The sequence below is a fragment of the Sebastes umbrosus genome, chromosome 18 (genome assembly GCF_015220745.1).
Source record: "Sebastes umbrosus isolate fSebUmb1 chromosome 18, fSebUmb1.pri, whole genome shotgun sequence".
Taxonomy (NCBI): Eukaryota; Metazoa; Chordata; class Actinopteri; order Perciformes; family Sebastidae; genus Sebastes; species Sebastes umbrosus.
The window spans coordinates 22,076,358-22,089,874 of NC_051286.1; positions in this window are offsets into that span (position 1 = coordinate 22,076,358).

Below are 13,517 nucleotides of genomic sequence, written 5' to 3' on the forward strand. Positions count from 1 at the left end.
GCAAAAAAACAAGATGGCGACGGACAAAATGCTGAACTCCACGCTTCAACAGCAGTCCACAAACCAATGGGTGACGGTACCGGAGCGTTGCTGGGATTAGTAGCCTAATTTAACTTCCTCTTCTTAAACATTACTCAGTAGTGTAATTACTCAATGTCAAATTGCAAATTACTGCTCATTTTGAAAAAAGTCACATTACTGTAATGTGTTTTTGTAAAACACTGCTTTTTCCAATGAAATGCCCACTTAAAGCTAATGTATTGTGGAGTGTTGTCAGCGTGCCCCTGACGCTGTGGTTTGCTTGTAACCTGCTCTCTTGACAACACACATGACACGATTATATGGTGGCAAAGCGCAGGAGGTGAGGAGAGGTGGATGTGAAACACTAAACTGACATCAACCAGCCACCACACACACACACACACATACACACTGGCACACACACACAATCATACACAAGTTCTTGGCTCCGACGCATATGTGTTTGTAGGCTTGTTTCACTTTCATGAATCCACAGTCAGCCCTGGTAGCTTCGGGAGGGATTCAGTCCCAGCATGAACAACACATATTGGATGTGCTTGTGAATTTATTGTCAGTATCTTTCACGTTCCTTAACCTTGATAAGAAACAGTTTTTTTTTTATCATTGTGACAAGTACATTTTTTATCTCTGATCCCGCAAATTCATGTAGGAGGAACGGCTGAGAGAAAGAATCCGGCCCGACGGTGTAAACAGTTGAAATTCATGGAACAAAGTTGTGTGCGCGTTATCTGTCTAGACGTATCCAGGCTAGTGGAAGAGAGCCAGGTGACTGGATGTGAGAGATCAAAGTTCTCGTCAGGCGTGCGCGGAATGGAAGTCGAAGCTGGTAGTTACCGAGACTCAGGATTTGCGTCCATCAAACGTAAGCCTCTGCCGCCTTTGTTCTTCACAGACCTCTGTAAACACAGCCAGCGTGTAGTGTTCCCCATTTGATTCATATCCACAACATATTGTTTCATCTATGATGCCTTTTCCCCGCCTGTGGAACTAAGAGGGCTAAGCTTAAGGACAGCTTGTCCTGGATAATCAAATCCTTATCTTTAAAGAGGAAAAACGCCAGCGTCTTAAAGGACATGGTGCAAAGGACAAGCAAGGCGGCTTAACTTTTATTTCCCTTGCCTCTACAGTATCTGGCTGAGCTTTTTTTAACGTGTCTTTTTTTTTGTTTCAGTCCCTTCCAGTTTTCGGTATTACAGATAAGTTCTGTCCATTTTTTCATCTCTCTGATTTGGAGAGTTAGTAGCACCTGACCGAGTGCCAGCATCACAGCGAGGCTTTACTTTCCCTCCCTTTCTCTCTTTTTTTTTTTCACCACCAGCGCCTCATTCTTTCTCCCTCGCTCCCTTTTCTCTCAGCAGCCATTCGGTTCCAACCTGCTGTCCGCATCACAGAGCACGGGAGAGATGATGGAAAAGCACTTCGCCCAGGCCTCCTGTATTTGAAAGCCTTTTCTTGAGTAGAGGGGAGCGGTCTCTCACAAAAAAAAACTCCTTCTGCAGGATAGGAACCGGCAGCGGGATAAGAAGAAGAAATCACAACAGAAGAAAAGCTTCCGAAAACTGAATTTAAAAACACCTTTTCTTGAGGCGATTCTACTCCGCTTCCTTTCAAGGTGCATAAAAAAAGGAGGCCAACAAACTATACACATTAATTCTACTCTGCTAGGCTCGGGGAATCCAAGCCTACTGTGTGGTATGGAGAGTGAAAAAAAAATGAGAACACAGCCTGCCTGACTAAATGATGGTGTTAGGATTATTGGGGACCACCAGTTCAGTGAAGCAGAAAATGGGAATATGCTTCTGAGGGCGCACCAGTTTACTTGAGCAGGAACCGCAGGCTCCCTGAGAGACGGACGGGGCAACCTCAGCAAAACACTCAGCCGAATAGAAGCCGTGCCGTACACCACCGAAGGCTCTAATTGTAACTAATTGGAATTCACCACGAGCGTTAATGCACTTTAGCACCTTATTGGATTTCCGGATTCATAACCGTTTGAAACAGTTTTAAGGGGGCTGAATTCAGCGAGGTTGACAATTAATCACAGTCATTATGGGGCAGTAATGAATTTTTTAGTCCTGGCAATGGCCTCAGTCTTGCATTGCGGCCTGTGTTTGCCTCTGTATTCTTACCGAAAGGACAAATTCTCTTTTCAAGAGTAGGAAGCTATTATCCTTCTTTAAACAGCCAATCGTCCAAACAAATGAGGACACTTTCATTCAGTCCTCCATTCATTCTATTATTCCTTCAAAATTCTTGCATGTCTCATTTATTCTGAAAATTTGTTTTACTGTTATGGTTACAAATAAGAAGGACAATATTTGTTTTCAAGGTGGACAACACATAAAGGTAACTAGAAAAGAAAGAGCATAGTGAAAAATCATTAGGGACTGTGTGAAGGTAGGGAGTGAACTTTGCTTTTTTATTTATTTTTTATTAAAGCAAGGCCTTCTCCAGCATTACTATTTCCTTTGCACTGTCCCCATGACTTGAAAAGAAAAAATAGACCACCTTCTCCACAATATCTTAAAGTAATACAACACTATTGAGTTGGCACAATTCATTTTGCCATTAATAACTAAAAGTGCATGGAGCATTTAAGATAATATTAATAACTTTAGAAAATGGTGTACTCCAATAGAAACCACAATATGTTTATGTAATGATCATTTTCACACAAATACCACAATAAGAAGTGGAATTATCGAAATATTATGTCCTGTTTACCCAATATTAGAGTTTTCAAAGTTAATGCAATAATAACAAATTAACGGAAATTTTATTTTAACACCACTCATTTCTTTGACACATTAACATAACTTGCAATTTTTAGATTGTAGAGGGCTCAGTTTTAAAGCTAGAGTGAAGATACTGGTAAGATATGAAACTATAAAGCCTAAGGAATCCATTGTTATTGCTACCAGCTCATACAAGCTTGTCACGAAGGAGACCAAATAACGCTCCAAACTTACACAAAATTTTGGCGAAGAAAAACTGGCATGGCCATTTTCAAAAGGGGTCCCTTGAGCTCTGACCTCAAGATATGTGAATGAAAATGGGTTCTATGGGTACCCACGAGTCTGCCCTTTCTTACTCAAGAGTTCTTACAGTCACTTTATGTGATACATTTGCATTTTATTTTTTGCTACTTTATTCACTGAAGACCTCCACCCAAAATAAACTCCAAATAGACTCTTTTCAGCAAGAAAGCAAATAAAAAGTCAATAATCCTCACCCTTTTCTGAACTGTCCTTCCTTCTAAGAATTGCACGGTACCTTAGTGTTATACAATAAAACCTTGAATCATTCCTGAGAAAAAAATGGCCATTGCAGTTCGATTTAAGACAAGAATGTATAAAGAATTTAGGGATCAATACTAGATTAAATTCACAGATTGCACAATGTACAAAGATAGATTTTAGATATACTTACTTACATGTTAAAAATGTCACAGATCACTACACATTGAAAACAATGCACGCAAATCTTGCATGAATTACTCTTGATCGTCTGCGAAAGTCAATCTAGGGTATTTCCCACAGACCCTGCTGCATCGTGGCTGGCTGAGGCTGCAGCTCTTTGGACTGGAAGCAGGACATGGAGTGTCGAGATGTGATGGCCGCCGGCACGAAGCAGCACCCAAAGTGATTTGTGCTGCATGATGAAGGTGCTCCTCGGTTGCATCAGTCGACCACAGAGACAATAAGAGGTGTTGTCTGGGATACAGATGTGAGTACTCATCCCTCTCTCTGCTGATGCCTCCAGGGTACCCCAACTACATCTACAGCTACATCCCAACAGCAGAACAGCAGAGGAGCCAACTTTATTTTTCCTCTCTGTCAGCTTTAGACTCCTGCCTGAATCGAACCCCTTAGCGCTGCGGTCCCAGGACACTACCTAAAAGAGTGGTGTGCAATTACTGATTCTCACATGAAGCCAGTCATCACTGATGCATGTTCTAACATGTGGTCTGTTGCCTCTAACAAGAAAGCAAGGAATATCTGTATGTATGTGTGTGTATGTGTCCTTCTCATATCTCAAGAACCGTTCATCCGATCTACGTCACACTTGGCGGGTGTATTGCTGGGGACCCAAGGATGTGCAGTGTCAAATTTGGTGCAATTTGTTATATTAATAAACTTTGAATGAACAAGTGATAGCTCTCTGTGCAGCAGCGGGGGCGGGGCTTCCTGAGTCGAATATGTTGTCCCAACACATTCTTATCCCAATGCTTGGTCAGGACCCCTCAGCGTTACTTTCTAACGCACTGGATAGCCCAGCGTGTCAAGCTATGACGCTCCACTACGGTCGCAGTACATAGGTGGTTCACATTGTGAATTCCACCAAAAACACTTGCTTATGTTTTGGCAACCAAGCCACTAAGGTTAAGGAAAAAACATCACGGCTTAAAATTACTACGTTTGTAAAGGGAAAGTGAAACATAACGTTGTGAACACAAAGATAAAGAACATGTTGATTTCACACGAGACACGAGCGGTCTCCTGGATGGAAGCCTTGTGTTTGTTGGACCCATCCACCACATCTCCCTCACACCCTAAGTGTGTTTTTTTCGCTCTTTAAACTTCGTCACCACACTCCCCGACCACTTTCTCTGAGCATTTAATATTGACACGGATAATTTTTATAAAACGGTCACTATATCCTGACAGTAGTGCACATGACAAAAAAATAAAACATGTGCCTCTCTGTCTTCTGGTGTCCTCCGGTGCTCCTAATGGCAGACCGGAGGAAAACAACCAATCAGAGCCGAGCTGGAGTCTTGCCGTCTCTGAGCAGCTGTCAATCACAAGCAAACTCCGATCAACAGTCAAATTAGGCAGCGCTGATCAAATATGAATCAATATTCTATAACTGTAATGCTGTTTAGCTGTAAAATGAGAACGTTTGTAACCCGGCAGCCATGTTGAGATCAGTCGAGGAAATACCAAGCACCGTCCACCAGCCGGAGCAAACTTTCTCATTTTACAGCTAAACAGTACACTACAAAATGTTCCTGAAAACATTTGAGATGAGAAATAGGCATTGCAGTAACAGAATATTGATTCATATTTGATCAGCGCTGCCTAGTTTGACCGTTTGATCAGAGTTTGCGAGTGATTGACAGCTGCCTCTCTGAAATGACCTGCGATTGGCCAAAGTCTCCCGATTTTTTAAAGCCTGAAAACAGAGCCAAGAGGAGGTGCAGAAATCTAGTTTTCTCTCAGAACACTTGAATTACAATATACTGAAAGGTTATTATGGAATTTTTGCCCAATGATGCCAACATTTTTTTTTGCCTACTGCCACTTTAAAAGGAGGAAGTGCGGATTCAGTACATATTTTAGCAGCTTTAAAGCTATAAGGTAATTCAAATTAAATCAGTTACCGTGCCAAGTTTGTTTAGGGGATTGGTAAAATTTACATACTGTAAAAGGCCACAAAAATTACCTCTGTTGTATGATCATTTTACATGCTTAATGCTAAAGCTAGAGCTATGTACCAGACACACACACTAATACCTGCTGTATATTCTCGTCAGATATTAGATATTTGATATTGGCCAAACATCAAAAATGACTGAATAGTCCTTTAAGAGCTTGTCTTTATGATAAATGACTACTTTGATCTGAATCTTACTGTGCAAAATACTCTATTTACCAGCTCAATTGAGTCATTAAAGATCTTTCCACATTCCAAATTGATTTTCCAATCAGAGCCTCTGTTGCCTTCATCTGTAGAAATATTCAAACACTGTAGATGAGTCGTACCACCAAACAGATCTAAAAGAAGATGTCACACCAACCTGATTAGCATATGATCCATCTGCATAGGTGAGCCAATAACATCATCACACCAGGACGCCTATTTGATGCTGAAACCACAATCAGACTTTCAGGCACGGCGGCACACATCCAATTTCCACCGTCTCTGGGCTCTGACCCCATATCAGCTTAAATAACGGGCGACGTGTGAGTTTTTAAGCGCCGAGGCCCGGGTGAGCTGATCCTGGACCAGTGCCCGCGGCGGTGGCTCTGTAATGAGGCGCGGTGGGAGGCGAGTGATGAGGAGTTTCTACGGTGGAGGACCCCGCTGAGGTTTCACAAGCAGCAAACGGCTGGTAATCAAGAAGTCCAGCCAGAGGCGATGTCATGCTCGCTGGATTGCTCAATCTCCTGGTGTTATCTTCTCATGACGCGGCTCCACCTCTCCGCTCAGACAACACACAAGGGAGGCTGTCGGGGAACTCTGTGGGAGGATTCTCCTCGTCAACTCTTGTCTTTCAAAAATAATAATTAAGAACATTGTAATTAATAATAATGAATCAGTAAATCATGACACTTTAATTTGAGCAGCACTTAAAATGAAAATAACACCCCTTCGTAGGTTTTAATATGTTTTCTATAGGGCTGTCAATCGATTAATATAGTTGATCACGATTAATCGCACATTTTTTATCTGTTTAAAATGTACCTAAAAGGAGATTTGTCAAGTATTTATTATTCTTACCAACATGGGAGTGGGCAAACATGCTTGCTTTATGTAAATGTATGTGTATATTTATTAATGGAAATAGATTAACAACCCAAAACAATATGCTCAAGTACATAACATGGCAAGCTCAAGCCCAACAGGCAACAACAGCTGTCAGTGTCAGACTATGACTTGCCCCAAACTGCATGTGATTATCATAAAGTGGGCATGTCTGTAAAGGGGAGACTCGTGGGTACCCATAGAACCCATTTTCATTCTCATATCTGGAGGTCAGAGGTCAAGGGACCCCTTTGAAAATGGCCATGACAGTTTTTCCTCACCACAATTTAGCGTAAGATTGGAGCATTATTTAGCCTCCTTTGCATCTAGTATGACATGGTTAGTGTCAAAGAAATTAGTGGTAAAGAAATGAGTGTTGTTAAAACAAATTTATCACGTTAACTTTGACAGTACTCATTTTTATTTTAACAATGAAAAAGTTGACTATAGGGTTGCTTGTAGTGATGAACCCACATATAATTAGGCAATCACCCAACTCTGCAGTTCCTCAGTTCTATGGAGCATTTTATCTTCTTTCATTGTTTTGGTTTTACAACCTGCAACTTTAAGGTTTTAGTACCACTTTCATAAAGCTTGTTTCCAAACACTGTACTCTACGCTACTAGCTAATGAATATAGTGAAGCATTTAGCAACTAAAGATATTTCCTTGAGGAGATCCCTGAGGAATAATGGACTTAAATTTGGCAGATGGATAGAAACATGACTTCTAATAATTCCAAATTTTGGTCTGTATCTGAGGATGTCTAGTACACACTTAGCTCGTTTGCTAACATGTTTGGAAAGTTAGCTTTCTAAGGCACTAATACATGTTTACGACTTGTTGCGATGGCCCAAGTGGCCAAAAAAATCCATTATCCATGCAAGTACTTTGACAGCTTGCTGAATACAGGCTGGTCTCATACTGTTCGTAGCTATACCTATGAAAAGTAATGCACTGTAACACGTGTATATCCCACGAAATCAATTTGTTTGTCATTAACTTAATCATGAACCAGGAAATATAAATAGCGTTGAACGCCGCGTAGGGAGGAGATCGGGGTGGAAGGGTGGGTCAGAAAAATACCAGACTTTCACCCAGGAGACCGATGTTTGTTTCCCGTATGAAACCAGGAATCAACGATTTATTTGTCACGTAAGTTACGTACTTAAGTAACGCCACTTCTGGAGTTATTTTAAGCCAAACGATAATCTTTTCCTGAATCTAACTAAGTAGTTGTATTGGCTTAACCTAACCAAGCTTTTTCCTGTGAAGATGGAGGTTTATTCATTCGTAGGAAAACGAACAAAAAAGGAGGAATAACTTTTTCGTAAGATATCACACAAGCTGTTGTATGAGAATACATTGACTTTCATTAAATGAATGTCTGCTTCAATTATACATTTGCTAGGTGGATGGAAATCTGGCTAAGTTTACATTTGTGTGGAGATAACATAAAATGATATACAATCGTTTCCAGTTGCTATGGGTTTGTATAATGTATTTATGATTGAGTTATGAGTTTATGTCCTAAAGTTTCCTGAGTTTTAATAAGAAGTGGAGGAAGTTATTTAAAAAGATGCAACTATAGGCCTAGTGGTGCATTACCAGCCTACACACAAAGCTATAGGGTGAGGTGAAAAGTGCATTTCATGCTGTGTATGCTTATTTTATGTGTGCTTTAGTGACGTGTATTTTTTTCTTTTTCTTTTTGTTTCTGACTTATTCAATACGGGGACAAAAAATCTCCAGATAGAAAGAGTCATCTTTACCGACATGCCTTTGTACTGTAGGCTCAATGAGAGCTCCAATGGTCTGTCCATTCGTTTAAACTGCAATCAATTGCTATTGAAAAGCCTGGAAACTGATCAATGCGAAATGTATTTTGGTGTTGTTTTTATTCGGCCGAGTCTTCTTGATCTCGGCTTCAAACCACCACATTTCTCCTCGGGGAGCTTACAATGACTCACATTCGGGCCAGGAAACCAGGAGCGATTGAGCAGTTTCAATCATACGCATGAAGACTTTTAAAAAACAAGATCAATCAATACCCACCTCTTAAAGTTAACTCACGAAATTTACTTTAATCGAAAACGTCAGTCACCCTCAGACACAAAGTAACCATCTCTGTTGCTCATCAGTGCTTGAATGCCAATGACCTGAAATCACTGACTTCAAACGGGCTGGAAGATAAACCTATAAAGCTAAAGACTGTCTTTGTGTGTCCTGAGAACGCCGCGTGCTCCACATTTCGGTGACCTAATTTTCCTTTTCACACTGTCAATAACTAAAATGTGCTGCTGCATCAAAAGGAACAGCATGCTTTAATGACTACCTCTTAGTAAGGAGGAGGACAATCCTCCACTATAGTTTGGAAGTACTCCATATGCTGAAATGTATACATGCATGATGAGAGGGAAATGTAGTCGAACAGTGTGCGTGAACAGCTTCGCTGGCAGATCCACTTGTCCATTAGCGGTCCAAAAAATTGGTGGTCCAGAGAGGTATCATGATTTTTCCATAATAACACAGTGCAGTTTTCACTAAAGCCGGAGCAAAAGTGATTACGGGTGAAGAGCAGTGGATTCACCGTAAACTTTTATTCACTTTGGCATCCTCAGGACACTATATGAGCAAAGCTAACATTTTAATGATAGGGTTTATCCTCTGCAAATTAAACAGGCTACTAAAATCAACAAGTCCTACCTAATCCAAAATGACCCATATGAGTGTTCAGGTCATTTGCACAAAAAGGTGTATGATGCCACGATAAAGCGCAAGGCATTTAACGTGCAACAAGTACGCCTTTCTTGATTTTCGCGTGTCATTTGAACGCCATGTATCATGTACTAACTGCAATGAAAATGTATCCGCATAGAAATGCTACGGTAAGATTTAGTGACGTAGTATAAAAAGCGAGCTTATGGTGGACAGGTAGGGAGATGGATGAGTCCAACAAACACCAGACTTAACACGGAACTTTCAACCAGGAGATCCGTGTTCGAGACCGTTGTTAACCGGTGTTTTGTCTTGAAAGTTACGTTAGCGACGTTTATGACGCGTTTTCCGTAGCTGTGTTACGTTATTTCCGTACGTTTTACTTAGTTTACTTACTTATTTTAAGCCCAACCATGATATTTTCCATTACCCTAACAAAGTGGTTTCATTGCCTGAACCCAAGTTTGTGGTTTTCTTGTCTAAACCTAGCTGCGGATGTTTGCATGGTGTACAAATGACATGCAAAAGGTTTCGTGCAAATGACATGTGAAAAGGCTAAAATGCGTACTCATAACACACATAATGTCCTTGTAATGTCATGGTATTTATACACCTTCCAGTGAGACCAGGTTGGAGTGTTTCACCCCCATCAGGAGGCCAAAAAAGAAGTTCTTGGTAAAGAATTTTATTGTGCATTTCTAATAACTTTTCACCACAAACAAATTAGGCAGCCTTTTCTTACATTAGCTGCATTTACATGTTACGAACATTGAAATCACCATGTTGAATACCCTGTTAAGGGGATTAAATGTAACAAATTACATGTATGAATTGCTTTGTGTTGCCATTGTGTGAACAGATTGTAATGTAACTTAAAAACTGTGACCTTCCACGACTTTCTCGGTTGCCTAGAACAGCCTGTGGACTGATTTCTATATAAAGAACTCGAGGTGGTTTTGCTTAATAATGTTAGCTAATGAAATAATTTGCAAATGGCAAGCTAGTTAGTATCATGGAGATTGGACATTACAAATAATAACAGTGATATATGATTGTAATGTGATGTCACATCGCTCTTTTGGCCAATGCCCAGGATGATTGCTCAGATAGGTGACATTGGTGCTGCAATGCCATTTACAGCACTTGAGTTGTTCAGCAGTAAGAAATACATTAAGAAACAGCAACTGTCAAAGCCACATTTGTTGTTGTGCAGCAATCAATCACCCACCACCGTCACTTTTGGGTTGTCGTGGTTTGAAAAAGTTTGGGAATTTCTGGCGTAAAGTTACCCTGTTAGTCACGCGCACATGCACAAGGATGCACACCAATGCATCAGGTAAATGTGGACATAAACAATGCAGGTTTTAAAATGGGAAAAATTATAAATAAATCAGCTATGCAAATATTTTACGAGGAAGGGAATGAATTCAACACTTTTGGTTAGTAACACCGAATGTGTCTGAAATTGAAGCTCGGCTTTTGGTTGTCCAGATATTTTAGCACACGAATGCACCATTCACAGACAGACGGATGTCTGTTTTCCTCTTTCCTTTTGTTTTTCCTGTCCGACTCTGTTCAGGAGTTAACGTATTGTCTCTCTAATCCTCATAAGTGTGCTACGAAATCCAGCTCGGGATCCTTTCTCTCAGGTGTTGGAGTGTCCTGCACAAAATAAAATGAGCCAAAAACATACATCAAGTCCACCATTTCTTTTTTCTCAATTTCTCCAAGTGACGGATATGTCTTGGAAAACAGATATGAGGTTGTAGCCAAAAACAGAATTGCTTCCCAGCAGCGGGGCCTATACATCATTGTAAATAATTCACAGAAGTAAAGCTAGCTTCCTGGGGCAAGTACACACCCAGGCCAACATGTGCTTCATCTTGCTCAATGTGAAATTCCCCAATGGCACAACATTGACCCGGGGCAGGCAACTTGGGGACATGTTCCAACAGGAGAACATTACTCCTCTTCCTACAAATGTAGTTTTTATTAGGTGCCAAATGTGACAACAAAATTGGATTTCTACTTTACTTGTTCTTTATCTAGTGTAAATTCCAAAGTGTCAGTTCATTCAGAAGTTTGGATTACTTTAGTGTCCAAGTCAAAATGAATCTTCAACTTGTACAATATCTACATTGGCTTGGCTGGAGTTGTCGGCTAAAAATATACTCAAAGTGAATGAGTGGAATAAATGTTACACTGCATACAGTTTATCTTTCCCGTGCCAAATCTGTGAAATTCCATATATTTCACTGACTGGCCCAAAGATAAAGTAAGTAACCTGTACTGTGGCTTATGCACAGTGGCCCTAAGGCGCAAAATACATTGAAACACATTAAACACGTTAAAGTATACATTTTGGAGAACACATCAACAATACAGGAAACGTGGCTCAGAAAACCAACATTTCAGAAAACACATTAACAAATCAAGGATACAACTGGAAACACATTAATAGAAATGTTCGACATTTTGGAAAATGTGCTTATTTGCTCTCCTGTTGAGAGTCAGATAGCTTAGCATAAAGACTGGAAACAGGGAGAATCAACTAGCTTGGCAGATTTTTTTTTTTTTTACGTACGGACAGAGCAAGGCTCACTGTTTCCTCGTTATCAGTTTTCGTGCTAAGCTAAGCTAAGCTAATTTAGCCACTCTCATGTCTGTCCATTAAATATGAAGCCACTAAAGACCAAAGGGAACTTAATTCTCCTACCAGCACCTCTAAAGCTTGTTGGCTGGTAAAAAGTTACTGGTCCCGGATGTGATATTACAAATCCTACTATAGCGGAGGCAAAACCCGCCCTACTCTGCCTCTGATTGGCTTACCATGATATTCTTACCCTAACCCTAACCAATCTCATTCCTTGTGCCTAAACCTTACCAATCCAACCAACAAAGGCAGCGAATCAGAGGCAAGGTAGGGCGGGTCATGCCTTTGCTATAGAGTGCTCCAGGGATGATGTATTTCTGTAGGCCAACCAGGAAGTTAGCATCGCTCTGGTTCCCTCAACAAAAAGTCAATGGAATTTTTCCATTGGGTTTTGGATTATTGCAGAAAAAGGGCTCTGTGGCAAACACACGTTTATGATACTTACACATTTTTTTCAGCAAGATCATCTTAACAAATGAACACCACTTTTATGATTTTTGAAGTGTGAAGGCAATCGGCTGAAGTAAAAAGCTAACGTTAGGCTATAAACAAACTATGATATGGTCGCATGAGCACCAGTATACACAACGAGGCTGTAAAGGCAGACGAGTCGGGGTGATGACGTTTAGTTGTCTCATTTAGCCACTTGTTAGCAACCTCATATTTTATGACACATAAAAGCTTCAAAATTCACAAGTGGGATGTTTATTGATGTATTTTATATTGTAGAACAAAACTTTAAAATCTCTTAAGCTTGTGTTAACCACAGACCTTATTTCAGGCATCTAACTAAACACCCATTGACTTCCAGACAAGGGAACCGAAAGTGCTAAAATAATAACTCTTCTCCGGGTTTTAGGACTTATTTATGCAGCACTCTATAGCAGGATTTGTAATTTAGCGTCCTGGAAAATAAAGTCATGACCTCATATAAAATGGTGATTTATCATTTTTATATGTTATACAGTAACATGTTTAATAGTGAGCTTATTAAGTGCTGGTATATTTTGTTTAGTTACCTTTGGACAGAGCTAGGCTAGCTATCTCCAGTCTTTATGCTAAGCTAAGCTAACCAGCTGTTGGATGTAGCTTCATATTTCACGTACAGACATGAGAGTGGTATCTATGATCTTATCTAACTGTCGGCAAGAAAGCAAAATGTCAAACTCCTTTAATGTGTTTTTGTGAAATGTTGTGTTTTCTGTTTTATTGATGTGTCTGGCCATGATGTTGTGTTTTGCCTCTCAGGGCCTCCATACTTACAGCACATACATATGCACCTCACAAAAAAAAAATAGATAGAAGAAACACTACACAGTGGGAATGTAGAGAAATAGTAAAAGACAAAAGAAGAGTGACTGCACCAGGGTTGTCCTTTATTGGTGAGGCGGGACCTTTCTTCCAACCGCATTACCACGCGGAGGGTGGCGCCACAGGGGACCGCTTTGGGGACAGTTTCCACGGTGAAGAATCATTTTTAATTCAGTTGCTCTAACTTATTTTATCAGCTCTCAGGACTGCTGCTGAGTAAACACTTTTAAAATTGAAGGTGAGAAAGCCTCTCAGGTTTTGAACAT